Source organism: Sus scrofa, chromosome X (genome assembly GCF_054392235.1).
Source record: "Sus scrofa isolate SSC_HxYL_T2T_F1_AM1 chromosome X, Sscrofa_HxYL_maternal_Yorkshire_Landrace_v2.0, whole genome shotgun sequence".
Taxonomy (NCBI): domain Eukaryota; kingdom Metazoa; phylum Chordata; class Mammalia; order Artiodactyla; family Suidae; genus Sus; species Sus scrofa.
In genome coordinates, this window is record NC_139401.1 from 41557523 (window position 1) to 41581819 (window position 24297).

The 24297-nt window shown below is 40.7% G+C and overlaps 1 protein-coding gene and 1 pseudogene across 7 annotated transcripts in view; one reads left to right on the plus strand and one right to left on the minus strand.

The window, feature by feature from the left end:
* Positions 1 to 24297, plus strand: part of LOC146394562 (uncharacterized) — a 965202-nt gene that overhangs the window by 413892 nt on the left and 527013 nt on the right. The gene's annotated exons all lie outside the window — the stretch shown is intronic.
* Positions 1 to 24297, minus strand: part of LOC100517987 (small ribosomal subunit protein uS15m pseudogene) — a 199955-nt pseudogene that overhangs the window by 130675 nt on the left and 44983 nt on the right.

Genomic DNA, 24297 nt, shown 5'->3' on the forward strand with positions numbered 1-24297 from the left:
TGTCCTGTTCCATTGATCTATATGTCTGTTTCTGTGTCAGTACCATACTGTTTTGATTATGGTAGCTTTATGGTGTAGCCTGAAGTCAGGGAACATGATTTCTCCAACTCTGTTCTTCTTTATTGGATTCTTTTGTCTATTTGGGGTCTTTCATGTGTCCAGACAAATGTAAAATATTTTTTTCTAGTTTTGTGAAAATGCCATTGGTAATTTGGTAGAGATTTTACCAAATCTGTAGATTGGCTTGAGTAGTATGGTCATTTTAACAATATTGATTCTTCCAATCCAAGAACATGATGTATCTTTCCATCTGTTTGTGTCTTCAGTTTACTTATTCAGCATCTTATAGTTTTCAGAGTACAGGTCTTTTGCCTCCTTAGATGGGTTTATTCCTGGGTATTTTTTTCTTTTTGATGGGATGGTAAATGGGATTATTCCCTTAATTTATCTTTCTGAAACTTTATTGTTAGTATACAGAAATGCAGCAGATTTCTGTATATTAATTTTTCATCCAGAAACTTTGCCAAATTCATTGATTAGCTCTAGTAGTTTTCTGGTAGTATCTTTAGGGTTTTCTGGGTATAGCATCATGTCAACTGCAAACAATGATAGTTTTACTTCTTTTTCAATTGAGATCCTTTTATTTCATTTTGTTTTCTGATTGCTATGGCTAGGACTTCTAAAACTATGTTGAATAAAAGTGATGGGAGTGGATATCCTTGTCTTGCTCTTGATCTTAGGGGAAATGCTTTCGGCTTTTCACTGTTGTGTATGATGTTAGCTGTCAGTTTGTCATATATGACCCTTATTATTATTATGTTCTCTCAATACCCACTTTCTGAAGAATTTTTTTATCGTAAATGGTTGTTGAATTTTATCAAAAGCTTTGTCTGCATCTATTGAGATAATTGTATAGTTTTTATTCTTCAATTTGTTCATGTGGTGTGTCACACTATTTGATATGAGAGTATTGAAAAATCCTTGCATATCTGGGGTAAATCCCACTTGATCATGAGCACCATTATTTTAATGGCAATTACCAAAATATGGTATATGTACAGTTTTGTTAAAAAAAGAACCTTGACCAACTAAATATCAGGTGAAAGATATTCCACAGTAATTTGGCTTCTCATGGAAACAAGATTCAAGTGGTCTGTTTGCTGCCTGTGAAGTGATGTCAATCTTGTACCATAGAGGAGTTCTTAGGACATAAATATTTGTATGCTATGTGCACCAATACATTCCAGAAGCACTGTTCTCTTTCTCTTCCTGCAAACCATTTTTCCACTCTCCTAGCCTTGCTTTATCTTTCTCTTCTGTTCAGTATTTTTAATACTGTATTTCCTTGTAACAGAAGAGAATATAAGCCAGAGCCATGGGGGAATTGACCTTTTTGTGTTGTTTTCTACAGATGCTGAGGATTAGCTGAAACAGGCACTTTTGAGAGGAAGGATTACCCAAAGGACACAGTAGGTCCCAGTGTTCTGGTAGAGATGATAGAGCAGCTGGTATCATATGGCAATGGTGGCTTGGGGACAATGAGCTGAAAACTGGCCATTGGGTCTCTCAGAATAATGGAACAGTGGCCGTCTTTGTACCTGACCGTAGTATTTCAGGGCCCAGTGTCTTCTGGGGATGCAGATTAAACATAGAGTTGGCACTAGCTTACATCTTCCTTTACCTTCATGTTAACTTGTTATATCTCAGAATTACATTTTGTCAGCTATTGAAAAGCATTTCTTTTGCCAGGACTGCTGGTTAGTAAGGGCCTAAGGAGGAAGGTAAGCCACTCTTATTGTTCCTGCCACCCTTTCAGTCCTGATGGTGATGCAGGTGATTACTCTTGGTAAACATTTACGATAGGGAGAACAAAGAAAATCTCAGAGACCTTATCTGTAATGAATAGGAAATGGTGGCAGTAAATAGTTGTGCTCAAATGAAGGGTTCTGACATTGTTTTCCCCCTCCTCAATTGCACTAGCGTTTTTTAAATTTCTTCTTTTGTACATAGGTGTTGAGAACTGGTCAAATGCATGGCCTTTTAACAGAGGGGAAAAAAATAATACTGGTTTGAGTGAAATGTGGGATGTGGTATTGCAGGATACAAAGCCAGCCAGACCACAAACATTCGTTGGGCGTCTGCTGATGGATATGCAGGAAAGCAAGGGGGCTTGAGTCAGTAGCACATGCTGCCCTGCCCCGTACCTTGTCTTTACTACTTCAGTGTACACGGGTCCCACTTAAGATTGTCAGCATGTGTATTTCATTGCCTGGGGTCTTTCCCGGACTATCAGAGCCCACTTGCCTGCGTGTAGGGCATCCCGGAAGTGGTGGGAATTAATGCTCCCTAGGTGCAGCCCTAAATCATGATTGACAGGAGTGGCTATATAAACAGCCTACCTCTCTCCCCCTCTACACTGCCTCCTATAGGTTCCTACTTGATGAAGCCCAGTGTAGCTGGCTTGATAATGGACCTTTTATAGGCTATCTTGCTTTTCCCTGTCTTATTTCTCTACTTCTCTATGGGTGTTTTCAAAGGGCATGTCCCAAATAAACTACCTGTACTCTGATCCTTAGCTCAAGGTTTCCTGGGAAACTCAAGCGAAGGCCCAATCTGTTGGGGGGAGACAGCCATACTGATAAGTGTGAAGAGTGCTACAAGAAGTACAATTTGCTTCAGCCTCGATCTTTCTGCTTAATTTTCTATGTGACATTCAGGGTCCTTTGTCATGAAGAAGAAGAGAATAGGTAAAGAAGTACTTGTTCTGCTATATACAGTACAGGGAAGACGTTTCACTGCTTTATTGAAGAAAGGAGAACTACAATTCTGAATCCAGCCAAGAACATAATGCCTCTGTCCTCTGTGTTGAGCAGGTTGGGAATAATTCCGACGTGCACTGCAGAATCTGGTGAGGTGTTGGGGTGCAGGGTTGTGCTAGGCATCAAGGAGAGGCTAAATGTGGGTCAGATTTTTAAGACTGTTGTGGCAGATTCAATAACCTTAAACACACATTTGATAACTTGATATGCAAAGCTCTTTGTTAGCCTCTAAAACTAAAAGCAAAAGCATCAAAGGTGATAGAATCGAGATGAAGAAAAAAATCATTTTCCAGGCAGTTGCTGACCATTACAGCGTGGCTTCCTTCTGTTGCTAGCGACAAGCCACCAGCCTCCAAGTTATTTATTACAGTGTAACAGCTGCAACTCTATGGGTATGGATGCATTTCCTAAAATCCCCTAAGCTTTCTTTTAAATACTGATTTTATTAACATCGGTGATTGTCTCTGTTGAGCAGTCCAGCATAGAGTGAGCCATACTATTTATCTTTAGCTACAGCTCAAAAAATATTACTTAAGCAATGCAAAAGAAAGCCATTTTGTTTGGGGCCCACTGGCTCAAATCACTGCCCCTCTGTTAGCCTGTTATTTACCTAGCGTGGAAATGGCATTGCAGAGCGGAAATGGGAAGTAGGTTTTGACTTTCTCTTTCCATCTCTATTTTGCCTCCTCAACAACTTTGGCACAGAGGACCTCCTTTCCTCAGGAAAGAGGGGAAGGAGGTGCTAATAGCATCTGGGGCAAACTGCACTCAAAATCTTGCTCTCAGGGGCATGGCCGCCAGTCATTTCAGCCACTGTGGACTGGTGTTTCATTTCCTTCCCTCTAGACTGCAGGAGAGTGTTGCCCTGGGGATCTACGAGGCTGGGAGGGGGCCTTGAGGAAAAAGAGTGGGTTTGAGCTTCTAATCAAGTGCTTGCCAAGGTGCAGGAAGTTGCTTCTGTTCACCCCACTGGAAGTATCTCCTCTGCAGCCATATCCCCTTTGATCCAAATACGCTCCATGTGCAGTGAAGCGCATTTAGAATCCAACACCAATGGCACAGCATTGTAGCTCAGTTCATCATGTACCCTTGGAGAGATACCTTCCTCCTTTTGAGTAATAGTAGAAAATTTTTGTGGTTGTTGTTTTCCTATAGAGAGAATAATAAATATCTTGATATGACAGATTCTCTGTAATGGGGAACCCTGGCAAGTAGAACCTACTGATTTCACAGAAAATAACCTGATTTCTGAAATTGTTATTTAAAGAGCACATTGATTTTTTTAAAGATGAGGATTCCACCTGCTATACAAGGAGGAGCGAAGGAAAGGTGCCAGGCAGTGAAAGCCTGTTGAGGGAAATTAGAGATGACTAAGTATTCTTAAAAAGCCACATCTAACACTGGGCATAAAGACTGGCGTTGGAAAGGGGCCAGCCTGAGTAAAAGGAGCTGACTGTATTCCTCGCCAACTCCAGTGGGCAGAGCTAGCAGAGGGGAAGCAGGAAAAGGGCAGTTGAGGAGGATAAAAGTGAATAGGAGACTATTAATTCAGAGTCTTTAAGAATTTGTGCATGAACACTGCAGCTGTTATTTAAGTTAAGGAAACCAAAGGGGAAAGAAAAGATAGAATCACAAGTCTTCTTCTAGAAGAGTTACCAAAAAAACACAGACCCTTTTCTGTCACCTCATCATTAAGCTTTATTTGTTCCCTGCATCATACCCGCTGGCTCTTGCTCTTCTATGCAGGCATCTGATGAATTAAAGCTACACTGATATGTTAAGTATTAGACACTCGTGTTTGCACAGCTAGTACAGGTACTATATTTGTATATAAAAAAGGGTCTAAACTTGAAGAAATAACTTATCGTGGGAGAGCAGTAAACTCAAATAGGTCAAAGCCAAGTTTTTCCTACTCTTACTCTTGTCACATATCCATTCGTTGTGAGAATGAACTCTCCAGGTTTCTCTTGGACTGGTCATCACATCACTTAAATGTGTGAAAGTGGAAAATATAAAATATTATTATATAAGGGTGTAAAGAAATAACAAAAGCAAGTTACAAGGCTGAATGGTAGAAATATGTGAGCTTATCAACACCCTCACTCCAGCCAGCCTGGTGCTTGGGTGAAAGCATCTCTGGAAGCTGTAAGTTTTACTACTGTGTGAGGTCTGCATTGAACATTAACAGAAGACTGGATCTGGAAAGGATTCAGTCAGAGCCAACCTTTTGCCAAAAATTTTCAGGATACAATGGATCATCCTGGAGCCTCTCTATTCCTGTAGCACCTTGTCAGGAGACCACCTAACTCATCATTTATACTCTGGGGTACTAGGCGAGGTGTAAAAGCCACCGAAGTCCAGTCTGTAGTGCATAGATTTATTTCAGTGTGCTTTACGGTGGACCAGTGCTCTTCGGTAACTTTCTGTGATGATGGAAATGTCCTCTATCTGCGCACTCCTATACATATTCACACGCCACATGTTACTGAGCCCATGAAGTGTGGCTAGTTTAATTGGGGAAGTGGATTTTCAATTTTATATAATTTTAATTAATTTATATTTTGATAGCCACATGTGCCTAGTGGCTACTGTGTTATACACAGTGCAGAAGTAAACTTTGGCAAATAATAAGATGGAACGAATAGCAACATTTACCTTTAGCATTAATGAGCAACCTGGTATTCTGTAGTCACCTTTTAAATAGCTCTGTATCCTAGTGACCACATGTCTGTGAGTTTGCAGGACTAACATGTTGCTCAGTCTTTCCTTGGGGAACACGTAAGTTTGGTATCAAATGTAGAGTCCCCTTGTCCTCTTTTTCAGCCTCTAGGTCAGGCTAATATGTAGAGCAGCTTTCACTTCCAGACAATAGTCATTGCTGCCCGAAGCTGGATCAGTTTTTTCAATTAAGAACAAGAAGCTGGAGTCTTTCCAAAGAATAAAAGCTTTCCTTGAAGACAAGACATTCTCTAAACACTGGCTGTGGAAATGAGGGAGGCCTCTTAAGTAGAAATAGCAGCAGTTCTTCCTTCAACTCTCACTAGGAATGACAGCATTAGTGGTTTGAATACATTAAAGACCGGATCACTCTATACCCACTTCAGGCGGATCATACACACGCGCGCGCGCGCACACACACACACACACACACACACACTTTTAATTCCTTGCCCTTGGTCAACCAACAGAGGGAATTGAGACTGAAATCCCATGTGAGCCTCCCTGGGATTTAAAGCCCACTTTACTGAGACAGGATTAGGCAAGATAAAGAAAAAGGCCAAAAAAAAAAAAAAAAGAACACAAACACAATTAGACTAGACCAGCCCTCGAGTCAAGTCATGTGTAATTTCCAATACAAAAAGATTTAATTATGTCAGCATGGCCAAAATCACTTATTAAGTGCCCATTTATATGTGATGCTGAACCAGGAAGATATACAGAAAAAGTCAGACTTGGTCTCAGCCCACTAGACAGACAATAATGAAACAGAAAGATATTCAGGATGGGAATTAAATACATTAATGAATATTTACATTCAGTGCAAATGTAGCCCCCACAGAGCAGGCCTGAAACTCAAAAGGACTAAAGAACAAAGCTCTGTACTCTTCTCACTTGGATGCAGAAGGGTGGGGGCGGGGTGGGGAGGACAGAGGATGTTGTTTGGATCTCTTTTTCTCTTGCGATATGTGTGAACATGCTATTTGTCCTTTGGGAAAGGTGTGTGATGGCGGGGTAGGGGGGCTGATTCAGCACTTTTGCAGCCTGGAAGCTGTTTTCTTCCTTTGCTCCAAACCAGAGAAACACAGTGAGCCACCGCCTCTACTGCGGCATGCTCTAATAAAGGTCACAGACAGTGTGTGGAAGAGAGGGGGTTGGGAGAAGAGAGAAGGAACAAGAGAGTGTGAACAAGAGTTCAAGTGAGTCAGCAAGCAGTGGAACTCCAACCCCATGCACCACCACAGGCGTCCCTCTAGCTGGGGTAGAGCAGGAGTTTTCTCCTCCAAGTCTGTGGAGGTGAGAGAAGCAAACTAGGCTTAAAGTTGATAACCAAGCTTTATCACAAGGCTGATAACCAAGAAACCAAGAGGAGGAATCCAAAGTTTTGCCAAACCAAAGGGGCAAGAATGCAAAGTAGATATGAAGCACAGAACCAGGAATCCAGAAACCAGGAAGTTGGGAGAAAGACAATGGCTTGAGGGGAAAAGAAAAGGGAGAAATTTGGGGCAATTTTTTAGAACAATTACAATTGTTTGAAGCTTGTTTTTAGGCTGGCACATGCTTTGGTGGCTTGGCTAAATTTGAAAAGTCACATGGGTTAGTGAGGTAATAACAACCAGTGATCATAACTAGATCATAAACTAGAAGTTCCCACACTGCACAGATCTGTGCAATAGCCAATTAGGAACCTAGTGTTTTAGGGTAATTGCTATTCAAACCAAAGTGCCATCCTTGAAAGATTAGGAAAAGTGTATGAGTTCTGTAAGTGTGCTGGCTCTGATATGAAGAAGTGGTCCTTCCACCATAGACTGGGGAGGTCATGGAACACAGATGATGGATGACATAGGAAGAAGAAATCCTAAAGAATACAGAGGCTTTCTCTTAAATACAACTCCTTTAATGCTTTATCTCACTAAATCCAGTGGGAATTTTTCAGCCCTTGCTTATCTACTTGGTCAAATGGATAGTGTGTATCAGTGTCACCTTCTTAAAAACTTTTGGCATCGGTTCCCATAACATCAGATTTTCATGGTTTTCCGGCATTCTGAACTATACCCGATTCCCCTCTTAGTTGACATAAATTTCTTTTATGAAGTTCATAGGCTATCCATGATCTGAGTTCCTCTAAGTCCAAGGCATCTCTTACTCAGATAGTCCAGAGCGGGTCCCTTACTTTGTTTGTTTGTTTGTTTTGTTTTAAGAGTGTGGCATTCTCTTTTTCTCTTGCATTCCTGCCTTAGCTCATTGATCGGAGCTTCTGCTGATCTTTTTCTCCTTTCAGGGAGATGCTGGTTAACTCCAACACTGCTCCCTTCACTGGGAAGTTTGGTAGAGGAGACTCTGACATTCTCTCCATTCCATCATACTCCCAAATGTAATGTTCCTCAAAGAATATTAAACTTATCTAGGGGGAGATTGGGCTAAAGGTCATTGTTCAGTATGGTCCTCCCTTTTTCCTCACCCAGCCAATGCTTTCATCTATCTGTTTTTGAGGTAGCATCTTTTCCTTTCCACTCTTGCATCCATGTGGTAAGCTAACCAGAGAAAGGCTTCTATACCTTAAGATGCAGTTTGTATATTTCAGATCATCCACCTGGGTAAACACAACTCAAAGGAAAGGAGTAGGAAGAGCTTTTGGAACTTGGGTCACAGTTGCATTCAGTTCAGCCTTGTCAACAGCAAAGCTGATAATGATAGTGTAGTTCAATCCACATCTGCTTCTTGTATCTGACTTTGTCAGGAATCTAGAGGTGGGAAAAGGAATGTGATTAATTGGCTTCTTCAAATACCAACAAGTCTCTTTGCTTTCAGTTTTCTTCCTTCCCAGTTAGGGATGAGCACACATCTTGGTTTATGCAGAACAATCTCAGTTTGTGCCTATTGTCCTGGTATAATTATTAATAGCATCTTATTAGAGATTTCAGCATGAAACTAATGAAATTCATTTGTATGGACTTTTCCAAGGCCATTTAATTAACTTTATAATTTTGTATTTCTTTTTTCAAAGAGGGCTCCCAAAAGTATATAAGCTTTAGACAAGTAACCCTGGATCCACCTTTATACCTTCTTTCATTCTCAAAAGTGTCTTGGTTGGGTTAAAATACTTGTATCCAGAGTATTTCAATAGTTCTCAAAACTAAGTAATAAGAAAGTCCCTGTTGTAGCTCAGTGGGTTAAGAACCCGACATAGTGTCCATGAAGATGCGGGTTGGATTCCTGGCCTCATTCAGTGGGTTAAAGATCTGGTGTTGCCACAAGTTGTGGTGTAGGTTGCAGATGTGGCTTGAATCTGGCATTGCTGTGGCTGTGTTGTAGGCTGGCAGCTACAACTCTGATTTAACTCCTAGCCCAGGAACTTCCATATGCCACAGATGTGGCCCTAAAAAGAAAAAAACAAAAACAAAACTCAGTAATAGGAATATAAACAGTCCAATTAAAAATGGGCAGAAAATGTAATGGAAAACTTCACCAAAGAAGATATATGGATGGCAAATAAGCTCAACATCATTAGTCATTAAGGAAATGTAAAGCGTAACTGCAATGAGATAGCATTCCATACCTATTAGAATGGCTAAGACAAAATAAAACAAAAATGAAAATACAAAAAACTTGACAATACCAAGTCTTAGTGAGTATGTGAAGAAACTGGAGCTCTCATACATTGCTAGTAGGTGTGGAATACAGTTTAGCTGTTTCTTATATAGTTAAATATACATTTAACCATATGTTCTCTCAAACGCCAATTATCCTTCAACTGATGAATGGATAAGCAAACAATGGTACATCTATATAGAATGCTACTCAGTAATAAAAACGAATACATTTCTGATATTTGAAACACTTGGAAAAAATCTCAAATTTTATTCATTATTCTAAGTGAAAGAAGTCAGACACAAAAGGATGCGTAATATACAATTCCATTTATTCTAGAAAAATAAAACTATAAGAACTGAAAACAAATCAGTGGTGGCTAAGAGCTGGGGTAGAAGAAGGAGTTCACCAAAAAGGGGTATGAAACTTAATTAGAATATTCTATGTTTATTCTATATATATAATTTATAACTATTATGGTGATGGCTACATGATTCTGTGCATATGTCAAAACTCAGAACTATAAATAAAAAAGTAAAAAAGTAAATTTTATTGAATGTAAATTCTACTTCAGCAAACCAGACTTTTAAAAAAGTGTCCATAAGGGAAATGCAAATCTGAACCACAATGAAATATTACCTCACACCTGTTAGGATGGCAGTTATCTGAAAACAAAAGACAAGTGTTGGTAAGGATGTGGAGAAATAGGAACCCTTGCACTGTTGGTGGGGATGCAAAATAGTACAGCCACTATAGAACATAGCATAAAGTTTCCTTAAAAAATTAAAAATAGAGTTACCATCTGATCCAGCAATCCCACTTCTAGGTATTTATCCAAAAGAACTGAAATCAGGATCTCAAGGAGGTATTAGCTCGCCTATGTTCATTGTAGCACTATTCACAATAACCAAGATATGGAAACAAGCCCAATGCCCAATTCCTGATAAGTGGATAAATAAAAGGTGATATACACATAATGGAAGATTATTCAGCTTTAAAAAAAGAAGGAAGTCCTGTTGTATGTGACGGCATGGATGAACCTAGAGAACACTAGAGTACTGCATGATTTCACTCATACTGGGTATAGTCAAACTCATAGAAGCAAAGAACAGCATGGTGGTTGTCGGGCTGTGCGGAGGGGAAAGGGGAGGTTGGAAATCAACAGGTGTAACATTTCTGTTATGCAAGATGAATAAGTTTGAGAAATCTGTTGTACAACACTTTGCCTATAAATAGCAATACTTAGTTTTACATTTAAAAATCTATTGATGGCAGATCTCATGTTAGGTGTTCTTATTACAGTGAAAAGAAAAAGTGTCCTGGTGTGAACAATAAAATATATGGTCACCTTAAATCTTACCTGTATTTCCCCTTGGCATGATTTAAAAGGCCCTGAATATATGGCCTTGACTTTCCTTTCTCATTGTAATTGCCCATTTTCTTTCCCTAGTCTCTCTCTCTCTCTCTTTTTTTTTTTTTTGTCTTTTTGCCTTTTCTAGGGCCACCTCCGCGGCATATGGAGGTTCCCAGGCTAGGGGTCTAATCGGAGCTGTAGCCACCGGCCTGCACCACAGCCACAGCAACTCGGGATCCCAGCCACGTCTGCAACCTACACCACAGCTCACGGCAACACGGGATCGTTAACCCACTGAGCAAGGGCAGGGACCGAACCCGCAACCTCATGGTTCCTAGTCGCATTCGTTAACCACTGCGCCACAACGGGAACTCCTTTTAACTTTTTTTTCCCCTAGTCTCTTAACTACATCTGTTCCTCATATGTACTCTGCTCTGCTTCACCTCTGGGTACCCCTGCTGGAATATTTTTCCCTGCCTACTACTTGATTTATTGGCTAACCCCTACTGTCTTGGGTCCTAGCTTGCTTGCTTGCTTGCTTGCTTGCTTGCTTGCTTTCTTTCTTTCTTTCTTTCTTTCTTTCTTTCATTCTTTCTTTCTTTTTTTTACCTTTTTTTTAGGGCTGCACCTGCAGCATATGGAGGTTCCCAGGCTAGGGGTTGAATTGGAGCTGTAGCTGCCGGCCTACGCCACAGCCACAGCAACGCTGGATCCAAGCCATGTCTGCAACCTACACCACAGCTCATGGCAACACCGGGTTCTTAACCCATTGAGCAGGTCAGGGATCGAACCCACAACCTCATGGTTCCTAGTCAGATTTGTTTCTGCTGAGCCACAACAGGAACTCTGGGTCCTAGCTTTCTTTTCACTCCCTTTAGGAAGTCTTTCTTCAGCACTCTATCTCAGATTAATATTCACAGCACTCTGGGCTTCCTCTATCATAATACATGTCAGACTGTATTACAATTGCCTATAAAGGTGTCTGTATCCCTCTTAGATTGTGAACTCCATCCGATAGATGTTGTGCTCTATTCGCCTCTCTAGACCAACACCTGGTATATACTTACACTCTTATACATTATACAGTTATACACTTATACTCTGTACACTTTGGAATCTTGGCACACCTCTGTTGAAAAATAAAAATGAAAATTATAGAAAGTCAGGAGTTCCCATCGTGGCTCAGTGGTTAACGAATCCGACTAGGAACCATGAGGTTGCGAGTTCGATCCCTCGCCTTGCTCAGCGGTTAAGGATCCGGCGTTGCCGTGAGCTGTGGTGTAGGTTGCAGACGCAGCTCGGATCCCGTGTTGCTGTGGCTGTGGCGTAGGGCAGTGGCTACAGCTCCGATTCGACCCCTAGCCTGGGAACCTCCATACGCCGTGGAGGTGGCCCTAGAAAAGGCAAAAAGACAAAAAAAAAAAAAAAAAGTCAACATATAAGCTCATTATGTATATTCTATAGTTATCCAATGCAGTACAAGAGTCAGAGGAAGAATATCACAGTAAATTAAAGATAATTATAAGATACTTTAAATGCAAAATTGCCTGCACAGACAACGGGTGATGGCTATGACCTGGAGTGGGTTGAGCAGCCTTCATGGGAAGAAACGAAGTTGAAGAATGATTTGACTTGAAAAGACTGGAGAAAGCAGAGAGAACAGGTCCACGAAAACAACGGAGTAGGCCAAGGTACACAGACCAAAATGTGCAAGGAATGTTTAAGGGACAGTGGGGAGAAAAGTCCTAGAAATATTTAAGTAATCTGTAGGAAGACAAAAAATATAAACACAGGAACAAGAGACAAAAGAAACAAACAAAAAACAAATAAAATGGTTTATTTAAGCCCTGACCTATCAATAATGACCTTACATGGAAAATGTTCTAAATACATCAATTAAGAGACTGGCAGAGAGAACAACTGTCTACAAGAGACTCATGTAAGATATAATAGCACATATAGGGTTGAAGGTAAAAGGATAGAAAAATATATACCTCTTAATCATTAATTTTAAAAAGTAGGAGTAGCTACATTAATCTTATTAAAGTGAACTTCAGAGCAGAGAAAATTATCAGGACAGAGAGGGACATTACATAATGATAACATAAGGTATTCATTAAAAATACATAATGATCCTCTGAGTGTAAGTGCAAAGCAACAGAGCCTATATATATATATATATATTCTTTGTTTATATATATATATATATATTCTTTGTTTATATATATATATATTCTATGTTTGTGAATCTTTTTATGTTTTGTTAATGTTTTTTGTATCATATTTTAGATTCCACATAAAAGTGATATCACATGATTTTTGTCTTTCTCTGACTTACTGCACTTAGTATGATAATCTCTAGATCCATCCATGTTGCTGCAAATGGCATAATTTCATTTTATGGCTGAGTAGTATTCCATTGTATATATGTATCACATCTTTATCCATTCATCTGAGCGAGGCCAGGGATAGAACCTGTATCCAAATGGATACTAGTTGGGCTCGCTACTGCTGAGCTACAGCGGGAACTTCCCATCACTTTGTTATTCTTGTTTTGAAGTGGTTATCCCTTACCTCATGCAATGCAGGAACTCTTCCTAGGACACACCAAAATATCAGGGTATACTACAGCTACCTGTCATCTTCAGTTCCTTTATCTGTCTGCTTTAGGCCTCTGCTCTGCTCAGAGTGGCCATGGAACTTGTTCTGCCTTATGGTAGAGAAATATCTCCGGCTGGTCATTAAGGTTATAGCTGTTATTTATTATTAACAGTTATTGACTTCTTACTATGTACTTGAACTATATGTGTATCCTTTAATTTCTGCAATAATTTCATAATGGAAGTACTGCTATTATCCACATTTTACAGATGAGGAAACTGAGGTTTGGAGGATGTAGTAGGTTGCATAGCCTCTCCCCCAAATTCATGTCCACCTAGAACTACAGAATGTGACTTCATTTGAAAGTAGAGTTTTTGCAAATGTCATTAGGTAAGATGAGGTCATACAAGAGCAGAGTTGGCCTCTAATCCGATGACAGGAATCATTACATGAAGAGAAGGCACACAAAGACACAGAAGGATGAGACCTTGTGAAAAACGGAGGCAGAGATTGGAGTGGTGCAACTGCAAGCCAAGGAAAGCCACGGATTGCCGGCAACCACTAGGAGTCAGGAGAGAGGCATGGGACCAGTTTCTTCTTCAGAGCCTGCAGAAGGAACCAACCATGATTCTGGCCTCCTGAATTATGAGAGAATATATTATGAGAGAATAAATTATGATAGAGTAAGTTTCTGTCATTTTAAGCCACACAGATAGTGCTCATTTGTCATAGCACACTAGGAAACTAACACAGAGGTGTTAAGTAGCTTGTTTAAGAACACGTTGTTAGTAAAGATCATACTGTTGGAGTTCTCGTCGTGGCTCAATGGTTAACGGATCCAACTAGGAACCATGAGGTTGCGGGTTCGATCCCTGGCCTCGCTCAGTGGGTTAAGGATCCAGTGTTGTCGTGAACTGTGGTGTAGGTCACAGATGTGGCTCAGATCTGGCATTGCTGTGGCTGTGGTGTAGGTTGGTGGCTACAGCTCCCATTAGACCCCTAGCCTGGGAACCTCCATATGCCACCAGTGCGGCCCCAGAAATGGCAAAAAGACAAAAAACAAAAAAAACAAAAAAACAAACCCACTGTTGAAGCCATAGCTTGAAACATGGTCTGATTCCACAGCCACAATATTTAAAAAATATATTCTCGGAGTTCCTGTTGTGGCTCAGTGGTTAGTGAATCCAACTAGGAACCATGAGGTTGTGGGTTTGATCCCTGACCTCACTCAGTGGGTTAAGGATCCGGTGTTGCCATGAGCTGTGGTGTAGGTTGCAGATGCGGCTCGGATCCCACGTTGCTATGGCTGTGGTATAGGCCGGCAGCTACAGCTCCGATTAAACCCCTAGCCTGGGAACCTCCATATGTCACCAGTGCGGCCCCAGAAAAGACAAAAAGACCAAAAAAAAAAAAAAGGCCAAAGAAAAAATATATATTCTCCTTTTTCTGTACACTACAACATCAAAACATCTCCCTACTACCCAGAAATTGCTCCCTTTATGATATACTGAAAAAACATTAAACATCTTCCTTGGCCCCAGGAGCCTAAGTTTCATTACTTGCCCATTTCCTGCCCACTCTATGTGAGTTACACTAGTTCCTCTGGTCAAAAATATACGTATAGGTATAGATGTAGATTCAGATATAGATAGATATAAATAAAATTCCATGTGATGAAGGCTTTTTATCCTATTTACCTTTGTTTCCTGGAACGTGGTATAATGTACTCTATATCTAACAACAGTTCAATAGTGTCTGCTAATTAATTAGAAAAGAATGAATGGATAACTTCTCTTGAGGGCCTTATAATCTCATTGCAAAGATTAAGTAAATCTCTAATTCCAAGTCTGTGCATCTTGTTAAATAAGGTGAGGAGAACTCAAATTAATCTTATGTAGTGGTTAACAGCATGGGCTTTTGAATCACTGTTTATGGGTTCAAATCTAATCTCCACCACTTCTTGGTGTGTCACTGGGCAAGTTAATTTATCTCTCTGAGATGCATTGACCTGATTTTCAAAATATTGGTAATAATAATACTGCATAGGGTTTGATTAGTATTAAATAAGTTCACAAGTAGAAAAAAATTAGCACAGTATCTGGCCCATACAAAGTGACCAAATAGTTCTGAGTGTTAGATATACATCTCGCAAATATATACAGCATGTGCATGACTCGGATTTTTATGTTATTGCGCAAATATATAGAGGAACACATATCATATTTTGATTGCTACTAAAGCTGGATTCAATTAATTGAATGAACCTTTTGGTTTTCTTCATAAAGTCCTCTGTTAAGGAATCCCTCTAGGTCTCATTACATGCAGCTAATTCAGACAGGAAGTTCCAGAATTGTAATTGCTGCCAAGATTTTGGTGCACTGAGTGGGCAGAAGCAGGCCCCCTTGGAAAGCTGGTTGCCTTCATTAACCACCTGGCCACTCATGGATGTCCCACAACTTCTACTACATTGGCACCTACACATAGTAGATGCTATTTAAGTGTGTTCATGGCTTTAACTGAATTCTTCTTAGTACCAGTTTTTCAGAAGCCTCTGGGTTGGGGATTGCTAGCAATCACATATCTAAAAATTTCTCAGTGGGGACGAGGTGGGTAATATCACTTAATTGGAAGATACTAGTGATCTGGCTGTGTTTGTGTTTGCAAAAGGCCTGGAATCTCATCTATTTCTGGGCCTTCTGGGTTAAGCAAATGCCTGAAATTCTGATGCTCTGAATGCAAACTTCCTGGTCAGCCAGTCCCTCTGATGCAGACCCAGATAAATCTCTAGATCTCTAGCACTCTGTATCCCTTCCTGCAAAATCGCATTCTCCTTCCTCACCTCTCATTTCTCTCACTGAGTGGAGAAAGTGATATCTTTATGACCCTTAGTGGCAATGCATGATTTAGAATAGCTAAGTAAAGAGAGCCATAAACAATGGTTGAGATGCAGAACACTTGCCACCTTCTAATTTATTTCCTCTTCATCTGACTTCAGATGGGAAAGGAAAAGTTGCTGTTTATTTGCAGGAACAATATTTTTATGGCTCAGGTTTATCAAGCTAGGTTTTGAGTCTGTTTAACATAAATTTTTTAGTGTTAAACCTCAATTCCATCTAAATTTTCTAAGGTGGACATATAAATTAAGTGAAGGTTGGGTAAGGTAAATAGTTCAGTAAAGTCATCTATATAGTGCTCTCCATGGAGGTTTTGGGTCCAGCTGGGCTGAACATACCCAGAGGAAGATGAGTAGACCCTCTCCCTCGTCCCTCAAACTTCAATAAACAGGTCTGTGTTGACCCTCCAACCTCTTTTTACTATGGAATGGTTCCTCATTTAGACTTCTCCTTCTTGCCACTGTTATGCATGTCTAGTCTGTTGTCTTAGATTAGATCATCCTCCACCACTCCCAAAAGCAGACCCCGGGATGGGGATTTGGGGGGCAGCTTCTTTGGGAGTTGGTCCCAGAAAGCACTGTGAGAGAGGAAGTGAGCCAGGGAAGGGAGGATGCCAATAAATGGGGTGTAACTGAGCAAGTTTACCTCTGTGGGCAGCTGGGGTGCATCCCCACAAGGAACCTCTGAGAGACTGTATGAAATATGTCTCAGAATTGAGAGGCAAGAAATGGGTTTATTTATCTACCAGCTCTCATCTCTCTTTGGTTGATAACTAATCCCAGGGATGTTAATTCCCGGACACTCGCAGCCAGTCTTGCAGGTGGCTTGAGCATTCTCTAGTAGCCAAAGTCCTCAGGCATAGTCACAGGTGCTTGCCATAGAAAATCATTCTAGGTGTGCAGTGACAATAAGGAAACTATCAATGACAATAAGGAAGCTGTGTGTCTTCCGGGTTGGCCAAAAGAATGGGGAACCAACAGTGGCTGTAACACCTATATTCTGCTTCCTTTATCTCTTCTCAGTCCCACTTCCCACCCCACTCCTCTTGCCTCACAAACCTCATGCCAATCAGCTCAGCTTCATCCAGCAACATTTCTTATTGTCTCATACTGCCCAAACTCACATACTTAAACTCATGTGTTTAAATTACCTGCCTGGCCTCTGTAGGCATTTACTTTGTGATCCCTACAGTAATAAAAGTGTGGACAAGGCTGATAAGGGGGACCAGAGGTAATTGTTGTGACTGTGGATAAGAGTGACAAACGTTGAAACTAGGAGAGGAGATTAGGGCCAAATCTTGAAGCATAGGCTCTGGAAGCATAGCTAAGGAATTTGGACCATACATATATTTAATGATAAGGTACAGATTTTTATGTAGATAGATTACCCTAGAGAAATATGATAGGAATAGTTGTGTGTGTTTGTATGTAAAGCCCTCCAGGTGATTCCGATGTGGCTTCCGACTTGAGATCCATTGCCACAGAGGATAAAGGGGAGGGGAAGAGCTATTGAGAAGGAGGAACCAGTTGAGAAGCTGTGATGGTCAGTTTTTTGTGTCAACTTGGTTGGGCTACTGTCCCCAATTATTCAATGAAACACTCATCTGGGTGTTGCTGTGAAGATATTTTGTAAACATGATAAACATCTACAATTAATTGACTTTAAGTGGAGGAGATGATTTTAGGTAATCTGTAGGCCTGGCCTAATCAGTTGAAAGGCCTTAAGAGCAGAACTGAAGTTTCCCTGAAGAAGAAATTCTGCCTGTGGATAGCAACAGAAGCTCCCACCTAAGGGTTCCCAGCCTACTGGCCTGCCCTTTGGACTTTAGATTTGTCGGTCCCCCCCCGCCCCCCCCCACATCTCTTTACTCTTAGTTCTGTTTCTCTTGCAGAACCTTAACTGACACAAGGGCCATTGACAAATTTCAGATTAAAGACAACGAAAACTTATCTGGGATGGTGGGACCTGAGATGGAAATTATATTTTGAGAGCATTTCTTAGTTGAAACCAATGGGAATTATAAATGAGGCTTAAGGTAAGAATGAGAGGTAGAAAAAAAAATTAAGTTGAGATTTATAGTCCTAGAAAGTGCTTAGATGAGTATGCTATGGATAGAGATTAAGAACTCAGGAGTGATAAAAAACGTTTGAGGATGGAAAAGAAGCCAGTTATTTTGGGACTTTGCATTGCTGTATGCCCAGCTGGCACTTGAAAATGAGTTTGATTCTCAGGGGGAGGTCTGACTGCAGAGAAAAATCTGAATATTAACTTGATCCTTGAAAGAAAATGTTCTTTTCTCTTGCCTTAATTATTCCCATCTCTTTTTAGTCCAGATCTGTTTGTTCAGATTTGTTTTTTTCTTTGTTTTTTTTTTTTTTTTCATGATACGGCTTTCTTCAAATTTCTAGTAATGCTTGGAGGTCGATTCTATTTAGCTAGATGCTCTCTATCCAGTACATATGCTCTTATGAAAATTATGTATTAAGGCAACCTAACTCAAAATTGGAGTTGGGAAGCCATGAAGGGAGGGCTCTCATGCATGTACCATTCATTAAAACTTGCATAGTCCAACAGGAAGAAAGAAGATTTATTTCTTCTTGGCAGGCAACAGCAAACCGCTCTTGCCCACAACCAATGAGAAGCCACCACCACTTCAAACTCTTATTTTCCTCCGATGAACTTTTGTTCGAAACAACCCCTCACAACTTCCTCCTCTCCTCTGTAAAAGAATGGTTTCCTCCTTTCTTCTCTGCACTTGCCTATGGTTTGCCATAATTTGGTTGTCATCATCTGAAATTCCTCTGCTATTCCCAAATAAACTTGATTTTGGTGGCTGAATCACTTACCTTTTTCTTTTAAAAGGTTGACACTCTTTATAACAATGGGGAGTGAAGGCCCATTGACAGTGTGTACCTAAAACTATTCTTTAATGAAGTACCGAGAACCTTTTTCACTCTTAAAATTACTTGGATCTAATTTTAATCCCTTGAAGCTGGTTACTCTGAGATATTAAGCTTCTGTTTCCCATTGATTTTTTAATAAGCATTTCTATAAGTTTTCTATCTTCCAGGGTTTCAGAATCTTTAGTTCACTTCCAGTTTCCTCTCTTTATTTCCTTTCTTGTGTTTTGCTTTCATGTTTTTAATGTTAAAAAATATGTTTTCCTGTCTTTGGAACCTTGGAAGGGAAGTGTCACAGATATTGTATACTTGCCTCTCTAGATCCATGCCCCACTCAGCTCTGCTCTGCTCTCTTTCCCAGGAGCTGAGTTGTATGGGCTGCATCAGTGGACCCCTTTGCCTCTGTTCTTGATTTTGGCCAACAGGAGGCACTTTCAAGAGAACAGAGAGCAGGAAGAGAATGGGAGGGATTAGAATATTTATATCCATAGTTGCCTCCCTGTCAGGCCAAAGTCTGATAAGGCTCTATTCTCTGTTGATAGCCATAGCACCTACCCAGTAATTCTCTCCTATATCCATAGGTCTTGCCAGGTTCTGGCAACTGCTCCCTGCTCTTGCCCATTCACCTCTGGGGGTGGTAGTAGCTTACTGCTTTTGCTAACCTTGGAGTGCTTCACCATTTCCTATTGCTTTCTCTTAATCCTTCCCATACCTTGTAAACTCTTTTAAATCATACCCTTTGAGAATACCTTCTACTTCCTGCCAGGATCCTGACCCACATAGGAGTGAAGGAAGATGTGTGAATTAGAAGCTCATGGAAAGAGATTAGGGAGTCACTTGGGTGAAGAGGTTTATTTATTATTTAACCTCAAATGGGCAGTTCTTCCGGTTTTCACATTGTTGAGGCACAATCTAGAAGTTAACACTCTGACCTTGGGGCCAGATTTCTAGGTTCTAAAGACCAAATCCACAATTGCAAGCTGTGTCTCCTTAGGAATTTTGAGCTTTAGTTTTTTTTTTTTTTTTTCATTTGGGGTTATTGGGGTTATTGGGAAGATTAAATGAGTTAATGTAACTAAAATGCTCACAATAGGAGTTTCTGTCGTGGCTCAGTGGTTAACAAATCTGACTAGGAACCATGAGGTTGTGGGTTCAATCCCTGGCCTTGCTCAGTGGGTTAAGGATCTGGCGTTGCAGTGAGGTGTGGTGTAGGTTGCAGATGCAGCTTGGATCTGGCATTGCTGTGGCTGTGGTGTAGGCCGGCGGCTACAGCTCCGATTAGACCCCTAGCCTGGGAACCTCCATATGCTGCTGGTGCGGCCCCAGAAAAGACAAAAAGACAAAAACAAATAAATAAATAAATGGAATAAAATGCTCACAATAGCTCAGTAAGAACTTAGTTTATGTTAGCTGCTACAATTAGAGCGGTTATCATCATTATTATCCTTTCTTCTTGTTCCCTTATCCAACACATAAGAGGCGGCATGACTCAGCACTAACTTTAGAGCTAGAAAGACTGTTTTCTTTACAACAGGCTGCTTCTTTGGCCCCCTGTGCATGATTATTTAGCAGAACTGAGAGAAGCTGAACACTAGAGTCAATTCTGAGATGTTCCCACATTCATTCCATTTGTTGCACCCAGTGCTTTAGTGCCTGTGCCAGAATGCTGGAATCTTCTCTTCTCTTATTGTTCTCCAACCCTCATAATAAATCATGCTCACCATTTAGAAAAGTGTGACAGTATTTCTGATGCTGAAACTTGTGTGGGTCAGGGAGAGTTCTTCCCCCCCCCCACCCCGTCTTTTGGCTGCACTCACGGCATATGGAGGATCCAACCTCTCTCCACTGATGTCATGCCTCTTTCCCAAGCCCACTTTTCAGTGTATTTGGTCTCATGCCTGACTTATATGGAAAATGTAGAGGTTTTAGTTTTCAGATCTATAGCTAACATTGTCTAGAGGCTCTACGAACAAGAAATGATAGAGTGTGAATCATAGTTACTCCTCAATGATGTTAACAGAATAAGAATCCTGCTTGTCATAGATAAGGTTCTTTTAGTTGTAAGAAATAGAAACCCACTCAAACTTGTTTACACCAAAAGGAGGAATTTTTTTATGAAAATATAGACATAGTCACAGACTCAAAGGCAGAAAGTGGAGCCAAGGCTCTTTGTGAATTGGAACAATGAATAAAAAGTTAAAACAGTAAGTTGAGCTTGTCTTTCTGTCACACTTCGTGATCTCTCCCATTGTGGCTTCTGCACTCTTTGTTATTTGTACACTGGCTTCTCCTAATGTATGGGAGGTAATGACTGGCCTGCTATTCCCACATTTATCTGTCTTCTCTTCCAGTCGCAAGAGACTCAGCAGCTATTTAGAATCTCAACTATACATTCCAAGGAGAAAGACTGGCCCAGCCAGGAGGCTTAGTCTGCCTTGGATCCAATCAGATGTGACTTGAGGCTCAGGGTCACATAACACAAAGATGATTGCCAGGGCCCCATTCCCTATGGATGAAGAAAGCAGTTCTTAGAAAAATAGGTTAATTTTGGGATAAACAGATATCCTTAAAGGTGTTTCCTATACCCTCATTTCCCTCTTTCCACTGTCTTTTCCTGTTCTCCCATGGTAGACATACTATTTATTTGACTAAAAAAATAAGGAGCCCTTTTTCACTCTTTTAACAATTTCTCCGTACAATTACATTAACTGAACTTGACTTAGAAAGTAGATTTTAAATTATAAAGCAGGATCTTGGAAATCCCTACAACTAAAGACTCTAGACATTAATGGTTCCTGGTAATTTAAAGCCAAATTTTGTTGTCATAAATTTGGGTGTTGAGTGTATATTGCAAATACCCTTGTACTTTGTGAGGAGTCAAATTATATTCTTGGTTTTTACTGTCTCTTCCAGAGATCAGCTTGACAGAACGGGGAATTATTGATATCCTGTGGTCTAAAGTGAAAGTCCAGGCTCCAATTTGGGATTGTAGCTACCTCCTTAGTCTAGGATATTGTAACCCATTAATGGACTGATTGTAGTTTCTTCTTGTGAGTTGGCACCATGAGTGTAGCCTGGCCACAAGAATAGAATGAGGTTTTCTCAGCAGTCAGAGCAGTGGCAACAGCAGGGAAGGAAAAATACTTATACAATGCATTAATTAAATGCTGAGCAACATCTTCTAGGAAGAACCCATCTCTTTATGTGTGTGTGAGCAAATGGGTAATGGCTGTTGGGTAGAGCCTTGGTGATTTTGAGATTTGTGTGATGGTGAGGACCTTAGGAGAGTGTGCTTGGGACAATATCAAGAGAAATAACTCAGGTTTCCAGTTTGGCTTATTTTCACTTTGTGTTTCTAAAGAATATCAGCTCTTGTCATTTTGCTCAGTGTCAAGCCCAGAGCGTCAGTGCAGCCATGGAAGGGAAATTCTTTTTCCAGAGGACTGACAAAGAAGGCTTAGACTGTGGGTAGAAAGTAGCTCCATTGCCTTACACTAGTCAACTGGCTATCAGGAGCAGACTGATTAAACATTTTGGACAGAAAAACAAACTGCTGCAAGCTCTTCATGGGGAACCTTTTAGTTTAGAAGTTTCTTGTTCACAGGACTCATCTGTTGTCTAGCAAATAATACCAGCAACATTCAGATACTATGCACTCAGTGGACATTTTAGTTTCTGTTTTATTTGTTTTCATTGTTGATATCACAAGCTTTGAAAATATCATCAATGTCCGATGAGTTTGACCTTCACCATTGGTTCCTGGCAACTCACGGGAAAAGCAGACAGTACAGTGTGCCAGGGCTCAATACAAAGCAGGATTTTAATTTGTTTCTGGAACACAAATTGAAATGGACACCACAAGAGGTAGGAGTAGTTGTGATTATTGCTTAGTGAGTTTAACCACAAATATATTCTTAGTGGTCAAGCAAAAAAGTCACCATCCAGAATATTTAAGATAACAGGCCATTTGAAAAACACAGTAAACTAATGAAATATCCTTTTTCCCACTAATTCTCCACAACTTTTTTCCTTCACCATAGTTAAGTAGAGGAGTGGTTTTTCTGAGGTTGCCTTTATTCATTCTTTAAATAAATGTTTATTGAGCACCTGCTATACACGAAAGATTATCCTAGGCCTTGTGTAAATGACAGCAGCACATAGATGAATATTAAAAGGGAAAACGGCATTATAAGTAAAGGAGTGAGCATAGATTCTTATTTCTCCATGCCTTTGTCTTGTGCTGATTCTTTATTTTTTTTTCATTGATCTGAGAGGGTATACTGGTAACTTGACAGCTTGAGATGTTCCTCCTAATCCCCTTGTTATTTCTGTGGCAAAGAAGCTCTTAGAACTTGTGCTGAGTAGAGAGCGGTGGGAGACTTCTCGCCAGTAACATTCCCCTAAGACCTCGGGGGTAACTCAATGAGAAATACCACTTTAGTCCAGGAAGCATTTGAATTGATTTTGGTGTGCCCACACCTACTGCAGTAATATACCATTCTCTAGAGCATAGGCTTTCGGGAAACTCAACTGTGGTGGTTGCCACGATGTGCTGATCCCCCTTCAGAAATGAAGCACTTACTCCCCCAGCTGCTGGAAATGCTGCCTCAGAAAGTCTTCAACTGTTAGCCTCTTTGACGATTGCCTCCACTGAAGAAAACTGCCACACCCGTGATCTTACCTCTCTCCAGGGGTAAGTAAGATCCAGTGACTGCTTAGTACATAGATGTGAAGGTTTGACCCCCTTGCCCTAATTTGAGACAACACTGAAGGCCATCCCAGCAACATAACTGCCCATGGGACTGGATGAACCTTTGCTGGGCTGGCAGCACAGCCCAGCTTCTCCGTCTGCCCACTCTAGCTTCCTTCCTCTCCCTTTCACAGGGATGACCCTCTAAAATACTCCCCAATAAATGTCTAATTTCTGTCTCAAAGTCTGCTCTCTGGAAACCCAAACTATGACAGTAATACTTCAGAACATAGCGTGAATTCAGAAGTAAGCAGGAAGGGAACACGAGAAACTACGCTAATTATCCTGAGCCTCTTATATAAAAGGCTTGAGGACCATGGACAGCAAAATAAGCACAGAGATAGGTGAGCTAAGTATTCTTTGTTCCTGTGTGCACTTGGTTAGCACCTGTGTTATACAAATGAGTGTGTATGAGGCTGTGTGTACTGGCACAGTGGTTGAACATTGCTAATGACTTCCTCTCCATGGTAGAATGACAGTTGGCAGACAGAGACGGAGGTAGGGATGGGCATGAATATAGCACTTTGCTAAAGTAGTGTCTGTAGCTGTTTGTGAGCAAAGAGACTCCAAAAGCCCTATGGCCATGTGTGCCTTTCTGGCTGGTGTATTTGTCAGTTTTGAGCATTGCACATACATTCTGATGTTCTTGGCAGATGGCAGTAGGAAATGT